This window comes from Ailuropoda melanoleuca, unplaced genomic scaffold (genome assembly GCF_002007445.2).
Source record: "Ailuropoda melanoleuca isolate Jingjing unplaced genomic scaffold, ASM200744v2 unplaced-scaffold7568, whole genome shotgun sequence".
Lineage (NCBI taxonomy): Eukaryota > Metazoa > Chordata > Mammalia > Carnivora > Ursidae > Ailuropoda > Ailuropoda melanoleuca.
The window spans coordinates 28,694-40,654 of record NW_023251258.1 but is presented as its reverse complement, the minus strand read 5'-3'; the positions used below and the strand labels follow the sequence as shown (position 1 = coordinate 40,654).

At 40.2% G+C, this 11,961-nt stretch overlaps 1 pseudogene; it reads left to right on the top strand.

Annotated features, from left to right (window-relative positions):
- Positions 1 to 11,440, top strand: part of LOC100476108 — a 69,643-nt pseudogene extending 58,203 nt beyond the window's left edge.
- Positions 11,441 to 11,961: the final 521 nt, after the last annotated feature.

The window sequence follows — 11,961 nt, the reverse complement described above, 5'->3', positions numbered from 1 at the left end:
CTTCCATAAGCTAAAAGTGCATGAAGTGAAGAAGCAGTTACCATTAATTTTTATGAAAAAATTTTCATCATTACCCAACTCAAAAAATAACCAGTCCTAGGCTTTTCTGATACCTTACAACACATCTTGCTGATGGTATACAAAATAAATCACATAAACAGGGCTCACACACACAGGTAAAGCTATGCAGGATGGATGCTGAGATTTTTAATGNATTTTTAATGCTGTTCCTGGTGAAGCCACTTGTCTGTGCCATGTTCAGTGCTCTGTGCACCTGCGGCCTCCCTGATGGCTTGCTGCCAAGCACACACTGAGTGTCAGAATCACATTTTACATTTTTTTTTAAAGATTTTATTTACTTATTTGACAGAGAGAGAGACAGATGCGAGAGAGGGAACACAAGCAGGGGGAGTGAGAGAGGAAGAAGCAGGCTCACAGTGGAGGAGCCTGATGTGGGGCTCGACCCCATAACGCCGGGATCACGCCCTGAGCCAAAGGCAGACGCTTAACCGCTGTGCCACCCAGGCGCCCCACATTTTACATTTTTTTAATAGTGGAAATGTGTTCAGATTTCTTTTGGTTAGCATGAACAATATTGAAGTAGGTCTTTTGACAACCAAATTGGCATAACAGAAACTTAAAAAACAAGGGGTTCCTGTATTCTGATGTGTATTTTTATACAAAACCTAGACAAGCAAATCTAGGTTTTAATTAGAAAGATTGGATCTATGTAGGGTTAAAAGGGAGTAGTAAGAACATTTAAGATTGCCCTGTGGGCCATGTAAGCACTCTCCTTTCATGAAAAAAAGAAATAATTAGGAAAGACAATGGTCCCCCACAAACTTGTTGATGATTTGGGCCCTTAAGTGTTAGTTTGTTTTGTTTTGTTAATTTTCACCTGAGCACATCCAAAGCATACTCCCTTGGGATCCTCATTTCATTTGCCATCCAGACAGCACATTTGTAAATCAGCTTGAAAACCATGTTTTGTCTCTTTTACATTCTACATTTCTGCTGAACAGTACTGTAAAGCGTAACCATTCGCTCAGCTTCAAACTCCATTTCTAATCATCTATACTTAATAGACTATATCACTTATTTGCTGAAGTGATCACCTTAAATTCTGAATAATTTCAATCCAACTGTAGTAAATATGACCAAAGGAGTTAATGCAATGTGATCAGTGCCTATGTGACCACATCGTGCACTTGCACAAAAACATCTTCACTTCTGAGGAATATAATTCATGTTACCAATGTTGTTTTTTAATATTGTCATTTTAAAATTCCAGTACAATTTACGTATAATGTCAAATTAGTCTCATGAGTTCATCACCCGGTGCTCATCAGGACAAGTGCGCTCTCCAGGATCAATGAGCCATGTTGTTTTACAGCATTCTTGTCTAGCCTGTTTCCATTTATGAGTAANATATAATGTCAAATTAGTCTCATGAGTTCATCACCCGGTGCTCATCAGGACAAATGCGCTCTCCAGGATCAATGAGCCATGTTGTTTTACAGCATTCTTGTCTAGCCTGTTTCCATTTATGAGTAAATGGCCTTGATTATTTTCCAAACAAATGTACGTATTACTTTCGTCTCCACACTTGGCGTTTTAGATATCTCAAAGAAATGCAGCAGCGACACTGATTGTATGCCCTCTTTACCTGGAGATTTAATCTATCGCTTTTGTTTTGTTTTGCTTGTTTGGTTGTTTTTTTTCTTTTTTATTCACTTGGGAATGTCCATTGAGACTTGGACAATGCAGGTTGTTACTGGTAACCGAAGATAGACCTAAACCAGGGTTGGGGAAGGAGTTCAACTAATTTCTTTAGATATTTTCACAGGTGTATTAAGGGACAATTCACTGGTTAAAGAAACAAATGTATTTATTCATTCTGTTCCAGTATCATTATATCTCTAAAGTTTTATAGATCATATATTTTATAAACTGTTGCTATGTTCATGGTAGTTAAATATCTGCAGATATGAATTTATTTCCCACATTTGATTATACTTGCCAACAAATCTAATAATTAAATGGCCTGTAATGAGTTTAATAAAAAAATATAAGAAATTCCTAAAATATCAAAAGTATGAGAGATATTTTAAATTTATTATAGTTATGACGTATTTTCAAATTTTCCATTGTGTTGGAAAAAAATAAACTATGAAACAATTTTTATTCATTAGACTAAATAATGAAAATAATTATATTTCTCACTTTGAAGTAATAATATTTTTTAAAAAATGTTTACCAATGCAATTTCATTACAGATAAAAGCTTAAATATTCTTGTATTTTTCCTGACTTCCAGGAACTGAATTAATTACAGTTAAGGAGGGCACGTATTGCATGGAGCACTGGGTGTTATATGCACACAATGAATCATGGAACAGTATGCCAAAAACTAATGATGAACTGTATGGTGACTAACGTAACATAATAATAATAATAATTTTTAAAAATTACACATTTTACTTGGGAAAAGGTAATAAAATCATGGTTTAAAATTTTAGAAATATTTTTAAGGTATTTCAACTCCTTTTTTTTAATGTGTTTTTTTATTATGTTAGTCACCATACAATACATCCCTGGTTTCTGATATAAAGTTCCATGATTCATTAGTTGTGTATAACACCCAGTGCACCATGCAATACGTGCCCTCCTTACTACGCATCCCCAGCCTATCCCATTCTGCCACCCCCCTCCCCTCTGAAGACCTCAGTTTGTTTCCCATGGTCCATAGTCTCTCATGCTTCATTCAATTCCTAAGTACAGTGAGCTCAGTACCACCTTCTTTATATTCATTCTGACTCCCTTAAACATGAATCTCCATGATTATTTCCCTTTTTTCCCTCCTCAGGTTTATTTTTGTTGTTTTATTTTGTGTTCTTTATTTTAATTTTTATTTCATTTTTTTTGGTGTCTGAGGTAGAATTCACTGATTCCTCAATGGCTTACAACACCCAGTGGTCATTATATCAAGTGCCCTCCTTAGTGCCCATCATCCAGACACCTCATTCTCCCATCTACTTCCTCTCCTATGTGAAGCAAAGCCAAATAAATCATTCAAAAAAGACAATTATCATATGATTTCACTCATAATGGAATTTAAGAAAAAAGACAGAAGATCATAAGGGAAGGGAGGGAAAAATAAAGAAGATGAAATCAGAGAGGGAGACAAACTATAAGAGACCCTAAACTATAGGAAACAAAATAATTTTTGGTTTTTGGTTTTTGTTTCTCCTTAAGTAAGTTTTCTGCCCCCTTCCCTTTTCACACTTTTTCTGGGGTTTTCATAAAGAACGTATAGGTTTTCTTATGGGATCCCATAATTTCTGTAGTCTTTTTTTTTTTTAACTCTTTTTTTTTAGTCTATTTTCCTTTCATTCTTCTGACTGGATAATTTCAAGTAATCTATCTTTGAGTTCACTGATTCTTTCTTGTGCTAGATTAAGTCTGTTCAGACTCCACTGATTTTTTTAAAATTTTTATTATTTTATGTTAATCACCATACACTATACCCTTAGTTTTTGATGTATTGATTTTTTTCAGCTCAGTCATTGAGTTCTTCAGTTCTAGAATTTCCATTTGGCTCTTTTTTATGGTTTTAATCTCTGTCAAAATTATCATTTTGCTCAATTATTGTTTAATGATTATGTTTAGCTGTTTTCTATGTTCTCATTTAGGTAAATATTCTGAATTCTTTCTCAGGTAGTTTTTAGCTCTCCATTTCCTTATGGTAATTTGCTTGGATTTCATTTTATTTTGTGAGTGTCATGTTTCTCTGATGTTTTGTAACCCTTGTACCATTGCATTGGTGTTTTCATATTTGAAGAAGGGGTCACATTTGGAATTTGACAGAGAAAATTTTTTACCAGTCAATTTAGCCAGATATTTGGGCAGGTCAGCAAGAACATAACACAAATGGCCTGACTCACAGGTTCCATGGGTAATTGGGCTTGACATTTGTGTCCACAGTGACCTTGGGTGCTCACTTGACACTTTCTTCCCTATGGAGGGAGTGAAACTGTCCTTTCTATTACCGTCTTTGCCTTTTCCCATTTCTGTGCTTTTATGTGGAATCCAGAACTCTCAAAATTTTATGTCTGTGGATGGATAGTTATTTATATCCAAGTGTCCGTGAAGAGATCTGGGCCAGAAACTCCTAGGCTTGCATCATCCTGACACAATCACCATGTGTGGAGAGGTCAAGATAACTCTATGTTCAGTCATAGAAGTACTGAGTGAGACACTCACAGCCCTACCATGCCTTGGCAAACTCAAAGAGTGATTGATACTTGGAATACCTCCATGTTCACTAAAAGTGCGTCAAAAGGAGATGAGGACATAGTGCTACAGATCTGCCGAGGAGATACCACAATACAGACCATGTTGTGGATTCATGGCATTTGGTTTATCCTAAGAAATGAAGGAAAAGAAAAGAAGATAAAGTAGATCCTAATCTGTTTGCATTTAATTTCCATATTCAGTTGAATTATTTCTAAAATAACACAGCTCTTCAATCGATGGTCACATTTACCTTTTTTTTTTTTTGTTTACGAGATGAATTCTAGCTGAACTTTATTTTTTTTAAAGATTTTATTTATTTATTCAACAGAGATACAGACAGCCAGTGAGAGAGGGAACACAAGCAGGGGGAGTGGGAGAGGTAGAAGCAGGCTCATAGCAGAAGAGCCTGATGTGGAGCTTGATCCCACAACGCTGGGATCACGCCCTGAGCGGAAGGCAGGCACTTAACCGCTGTGCCACCCAGGTGCCCCTGAACTTTATTTTTTTAAATAATTTTTTTATTATCTTATGTTAGTCACCATGCATTATATCCTCAGTTGATGTAGTATTCCATGATTCATTATTTGCATATAACTGCCAGTGCACCATGCAATATGTGCCCTCCTTAATACCTATCCCTGGCCTATCCCAAAACCCTGCCCCCCTCCCCTCTGAAGCACTCAGTTTGTTTCACAGAGTCCATAGTATCTCATGGTTCATTCCCCTTTCTCTTTACCCCCTCTTCACTCTTCCCTTCCTTCTCCTCCCGAACTTCCTGCTATTTCTTATGTTCCACAAATAAGTGAAACCATATGATAATTATCTTTCTCTGCTTGACTTATTTCACTTAGCATAATATCTTACAGTCCCTACCATGTTGCTGCAAATGTTGGGTAATCATTGTTTCTGATGCCTGAGTAATATTCCATTGTATATATGGACCACATCTTCTTAATATAGTCATTTGTTGAAGGGCATCTCGGCTCTTTGGGGTAAATACCCAGTAGTGCAATTGCTGTATCATTGGGTACCTCAATTTTTAACTTTTTAAGGTACCTTCACACTTTTTTCCAAAGTGGCTGTACCAACTTGCATTCCCACCAACAATGTAGGAGGGATTGCCTTACTCCACATCCTCTCCAACATTTGTTGTTTCGTACCTTGTCCATTTTTGCCATTCTAATTGGTGTAAGGTGGTATCTCAGTGTGGTTTTGATTTGAATTTCCCTGATGGCTAATGATGTTGAACATTTTTCATGTGTCTGTTAGCCATTTGTATGTCTTCATTGGAAAAGTGTCTGTTCATATCTTCTGACAATTTTTTGATTTGTTTATTTGTTTCTTGTGTATTCAGTTTGAGAAGTTCTTTGTATATCTTGCATACCAGTCCTTTATCTGTAGTGTCATTTGCTAGTATCTTCTCCCATTCCGTGGGCTGCCTCTTAGGTTTTTTTTGACCTTTTCCTTGGCTGTGCAGAAGCTTTTCATCTTGATGAAGTCCCACAAGTTCATTTTTCTTTTGCTTCTCTTGCCTTTGGAGATTTGTCATGAAAGATGTTGCTGTGGCCGATGTCAAAGAGGTTGCTGCCTATGTTCTCCTCTAGGATTTTAATGGATTCCTGCCTGATGTCCAGGTCTTTCACCCATTTGGAGTTTATTTTTGTGTATGGTGTGAGAGAGTGGTCAAGTTTCATTCTTTTGCATGTAGCTGTCCAATTTTTCCCCTGCCTCTGTGACTTGGAATCATTGAGAACTAAAACTGCCCTTTTCCCAAAGCCCAAGCTAGTGAACATGAGATAACGTGGCTTCATGTCCAACATCTAGAAATTTCGACCAGCTGCCTTCAGAATTCAGAAACTGGGATTACAGTCTGTTCCAATCCTTAACCTTTTGTTTTTCTTTTGTTTTCATAGAAAAACCTCCTAACTACCTGATACAAATATTTACACGACAACTTCCCACTACCTGAAATGAGACACAGGTACCTGCCCTGACCTCTTCTCCAATCAAAAAGCCTGGCTTGATGAGATTATGAAACAATCTATCAATGCAGGTCAGGGTCAAATCTATTTGCACCAGGTGGCCCAAGGTGTGAAATACACTGCAATATTATTCAGCTCTTTAAGCAGAGTTTCAGGACTTCTGTGGTCACTGACTTAGTTTCATGGCTGGACCATGCTAGTTTGGTACAATAAATACACAGTGGATTTCTGGCTATTGACTATATAATTGCTATAGAATTTGGTATTTTAATCCTATCTATTATTTATTTGTTTGTTTATTTTTAAAACACAGACATTTATTTTCTCACAATTCTGAAACTTAGAAACCTGAGATGAAGCTGTCTACAGGGTTGATTTCTCCTGAGGTCTCTCTCTTTGGCTTGTATGTGGTCACCTTCTCATTGTGTGTTCTCATTATATTTTCTTTTCTGTAACCATGTCCTAATCTCTTCTTATAAGGATTCCCCATATATTTTTAGGGTCCCCCATATACTTTAATTATAACTCAATTACTTCTTTTTAAAAAACAGGTTCTTTTTAAATTTAAATTCAAGTTAGTTAACATATAGTATAGTATTGGTTTCAGGAGTAGATTTTGCTGATTCCTCACTTACATAAGGTTCAGGATATCTGTCAGCATTAAATAAACAGTTTATTGGAATACAAAAGAAGAATTTCAGGATGTTTGTGATGTACAGGTCAGCATTATAGTCACCACAGCACCACACTAGACACTGCATTCTCCAGATGATTGGTAGGGGACTCCAAGGTTCTGAGAAAGTGGTGGTGAACCATAAGGAGCTGAGAGTCAGCATGACCTGCCCATCCTACTCAACCTTGTTCACACACACTGACTCCTCTAGAGCTCAAGGCCAGACACTGAGGTGGGTGCCACTCTGATAGAAAGGAAAAGAGAAGCAGAGTGTCTATGCACAGCTATTTCTGCATGGACCATTTCTGACCCCAGACCTCATAGCCTTTGTGGTAACCTCAGCTCCAAATTTTGGCCATTTAAATTCTCTGTTTACAACAAGCATATTCACATTCCATTGGCCAAAGCTAGTCTTACAGCCAAGGCCATTCATAAAAAAAAAAAATAAATGTGGTCCATTGGGAGGGCTATGTCCAGGAAGGGAAGATGAAAGAACAAGGAAAAATAGTAAAATTTACTTTGATTTCCTCGCTTATGATCCCCTCATCAGAATGATCTTTATTCTGTTTCCAGTACCCAGTACCATGCCTGGCATTAGTAAATGACGCCAGAAAGCTTGAAGGAAAGAGTATGACAGTTCTGTTTTGTTTCTAAACATGCATATAGTTCTATTTCTTTCCATTTTGGATCCAGAAGGATTTAGGTTTGTATCAAAACACCCTCATTTTCAGGTCAGGGGTTTTGGCAATAACATGAATAATAATAAAAGTAAGAACAGACAATATTTCTTGAGTGTTTACCATGTACCAGAAACACTGGTTGGGGTCTTAGGATTGTAATGTCATTTCAATCTACAAACACAATAAGTGAGGCAGGTATTGCTGTCTCCATGCTGTAGATGAGGTGAAGTGGAAACAGAGAGGTTCAGGAATTTTCTCAATGTCACACAGCTAGAAGGAGATGGAGCTATGATGTGAACTCAGGCCCACTAGGCTCTATAACCTGCTTCATGCACCATGCTATAACACAGCTACATGTTAAGTAAGCTCAACTAATGTACTTTCCTCATCTGTAAAATAGGGACACACAAGAGCTTGACCACTCTGTAGAATTGTTACCATGTTCAGAGAAAAGTCCTATAACAATGACCTGGCACAGTGAAGCATCCACTCTGGGCACTAAGCAATTATTATTCCTTCTCTCCTTTCCATTTCATGTCTGACTCTGGGTGCCAGATTGATGGAAACTTTCCTCGGGATGTGATCCTCAAAATCCATAGATGTACGCTAGTTAAACCTACACTACTCAACCACTAAGACCCTCCTTGGCCCTCTACTGAAAAGTTCTCCAAAATCCAACTATGAGGAGGGGATTTCTAAAACCCCTGGGAGGACTGGCCCAGTGGCTCAGTACTTTCCTTGGCTGATAAGTATTCATGAACCTTGATGGATTCTGATGTTAGCCTCCCCCCAGGGAAGAGGATATATAGAGGAGACTTTAGCCAGGATTTTTGACATCTCAGTTGAGTAGGTGGAGAGAGGGCAAGCAAGCAACAAGGGTAAAGTTGTCAGAGTGACTTGTGAGGTGCCCAGCCAAGGAGCATGGTGGGTCTTCCCATACAGTGCTCAGAAATTTCAGACATTGAGAGTGGGAGGAGCAGTTTCTCTGCTGAGTCAAGGATATGTGTTTTGGAGAGCACAGTGTTGGATGAGAGGAGGAAGAAATATTTAATGAGCACCTACTGTGTGCCAGGCACATTAGCCATGTAAGGCTATTGTATTGGAAATAAAATGTCTATTTTACAGTTAGGAAATGGATCCTCTGAGAAGTGAAATGACTTAAGTAAGTTTATAAAGATAAGAGTCCAAGATGGGGACTTAACTCACCTCACCTAAGGTGAGAATTGGAATCACTTCCTCCACGGACACATAAAGTCTACACCTATTTATAGAGCAGATCCCCCTGAAGAAGAACTGAGGGCCAACTGAACAGATTCTGCACAACACATGGCAGATACACCCTTACCATCCTGCCAACTGCAGTGGGAGGGGTAGTTCTGTGGGCTGGAAACTGATCTGTCCGCCCTGGGTAACAGAAAAGAAGCTGCAGTTTATTTTTATTTTTTAAGGTTTTTTATTTATTTGTCAGATAGCGGGAGTGTGAAAGCAAGCACAAGCAGGAGGAGCCACACACAGAGGGAGAGGCAGGCTCCCCACTGAACAAGGAGCTCAATGTGGAACTCGATCCCAAGATCCTCCTGGATCATGACCTAAGCAGAAGCTATGCACTTAACCAAATGAATCACCAAAGTGTCTCAAGAAGCTGCAATTTAAAGAGCAAATACAATGTGAAGGATCCACCCTTCAAGCGCCCCAGTGGGGAGGGTTTGGTGCTGGATCTTTATCTCTGTTGAAATACTGGCAAGTGTCAAGGTTCCCATTCCCCTCCACCTTGATAGCATGGACAAAAGCAGGTTCTGAGCACCCTAGCCAGATTGCTACCTCGCTGAGCCTTTGCCCCCAACCCACTCAACTCCAGCTGTGCCAATGAGGCAACCCCAGCATAGCACACACTGGGTGGCCCCGATCAGCATCCACTACAGCTCCAGATGTCACACCAATGTGACACCTTAGTCTGATTCACCCCAGAACACTTCAGGTTTGCACGACTCGGATTGCTACGGCACCCCCTGAATGGAGAGTTATGTGACCTCCTGGGTCACTACTTCTTCAGTTGAAAATATCCTGATAAGGAGACCCTTGATGTGGAAAGCCCAGCACACCCCAGCTCACACTCTGCCAGGCCACTCAGAGTGCTTAAGGCCCCAGGACACAACAGCTTTCTACCACTTGAGCTTCAGGCATCGTGCTAGGAGATCATGTGCACAGAGAACCCCCAATCCTGAATGCCCTTCAGCTACAGCTACCCTCCCAAAGTGTCTCCTCTGCAGGGACCCTGGGACACTCCAGCCCACCCACCTCAGCTACAGCTGTCCTGCCAGGGCACCTCTCTGCAGAGCACCCCTGAAAACCTCAGCTCCTGATCCATCTCCACTCCAGCCACCCTGCCAGGGGACCCTCTGCACAGAGATCCCTTTGACACCAGCTTGTATCCACTTCAGCTTCACCTAACCTACCTGGGTGCTCTCAGTGTGAAGACACATGCATCCCTACATTCATTGTAGCATGACATCTGATATCCAAAGTAGAGAGAAAACCCAGGTATCCATCCAGAGATGAATGAATAAGGGCTACACTTCAGCCTAACCATCACCCCCCTGCTTGCCTAACCAGGTGTTCCCACCTATACCCCCTGCTCCCTGCATTATGCCCACAACCCCCAGAGGGTCCTAGCCCATAGCTTGCACTCCAGAGAGGTCCAGCCAACACCCTGATGCCCCTGCACACCTGGCCAGACAAATGCCCAGAAGTACCTGTGAATCCTGGTCCTCCTCCTCCTTGGTAGCAGCAGGCTGCAGCCCCTGGACCAGGAAGCCAGCATGTGGGAAAAATTCTAGGTGAAAGATAAGCACAAGACTCAGAATGTGGGTTTTCATGCACTTCATGGGATCACACAAGGATCACCACCTCTTTCCAACTCTTCAAAGTATTTTTTTGCTTGTACTACATTACAAGTTAGAAAGGCTTCTGTGCCTTAGCAGCCAACAGTGTTCCAGCAGCTCCACTGCAGGAGAGGACACAACAAAGTTTTGGAGGAATGCTAAAAATTACAGAGTTCTTCAAATACACCACAGAGATGGTATAAGTCAACCCTGGCACAGATTTATGAATTAGAGGCACATAAGATTGAACGGGGAAGCTTCATCCCCAAGAAACACGTAAGCCTTCAGGTAATATAGCTCTAGGTGCAAATGTCTTCCATGCTATATACACTGATCACAAATAAAATCCACTCATTGTCAGTTATTGATCCTATCAGTGGACTGCACTTTGTACACGTACCCACAAAGGAATCCTCACATTCATCCAGCATTTTATGTCTGGTTTGCCAAAGTCTGCCTTCAAGAAGTGGAACCTGAATGTTCTTGCATTTGGGACCCACCACAACATCCCATCATCCACCAGGAGACTCCCATCAGTACAGCCTAGAATATCTTTGTAGAAAGACAGTTGCTGGCTTTCCCTGTGTTGCAGGAGTCAGAAGTCATAGATATTTATACCAAGTCTGATGTAATTAAGCTTGCTGCTGAGAAAACGTTCAGTAACCTAGAAATCACAGTGACCCAGGCCCTCAGCACCGCTCACCGTGTCTTGAGGGTGTTGTGAAGTACAGTAAGCAGGAAATCCTGGACAGATTAGCGTGAGCTGACCTCTGGGCTGCTGGGCACAAGTGAAGCAGATAGCATCGTGGGTGTCATTTCTCTATCAGACATGTGGTAAGCCCTGATACTCATGCCTGCAGGTGCCAAACAGAAGGAGACAGAAGCAGAATGGCCACTGTGCATGGAGAAGCCCTTGGAGAAAATGTGAACAAGGATTCTGGGTCAGGCTTTGCCTCCTAAACTCTGACCGTGATAGAAGATGATGAAACGGCTATGAATGTGTATCAGGGTTTAGTGATGGGTATTTTTTCCAGTGATGTTGAAACTGAGCATAGGAAACAGATTTCATGTGTTTGAAGTTTCAGGCTTGAATTTAAAGACTGTTTTCAGACCTTTGAACAATTTCAGATGCTATATGTTATTAAAGTGCACTGTGCCTTGAATTTTTTATCATTTTTCATCTTAAAGAATTCACTGTTCTGTAACAAGCAATAGGACATAAGGGGAGAGCATGGCCTATTCATATCTCATGCATTCTGGTAGCATATGGGGTATTTCATCACTGTGGCCTGTTGGCAGGTGGAGCCATGTGGGGCTGTGGCATGAAAGCCTTTCAACCTTTCTCAAATAATTTTCTTTTTATTAGATTTGTGGAAATGGTGTAATTTGAATATAAAAAATTAATTTGTAAAACTTAATGACAGTTTTATTTTTAGTGGGTGTTCTGAT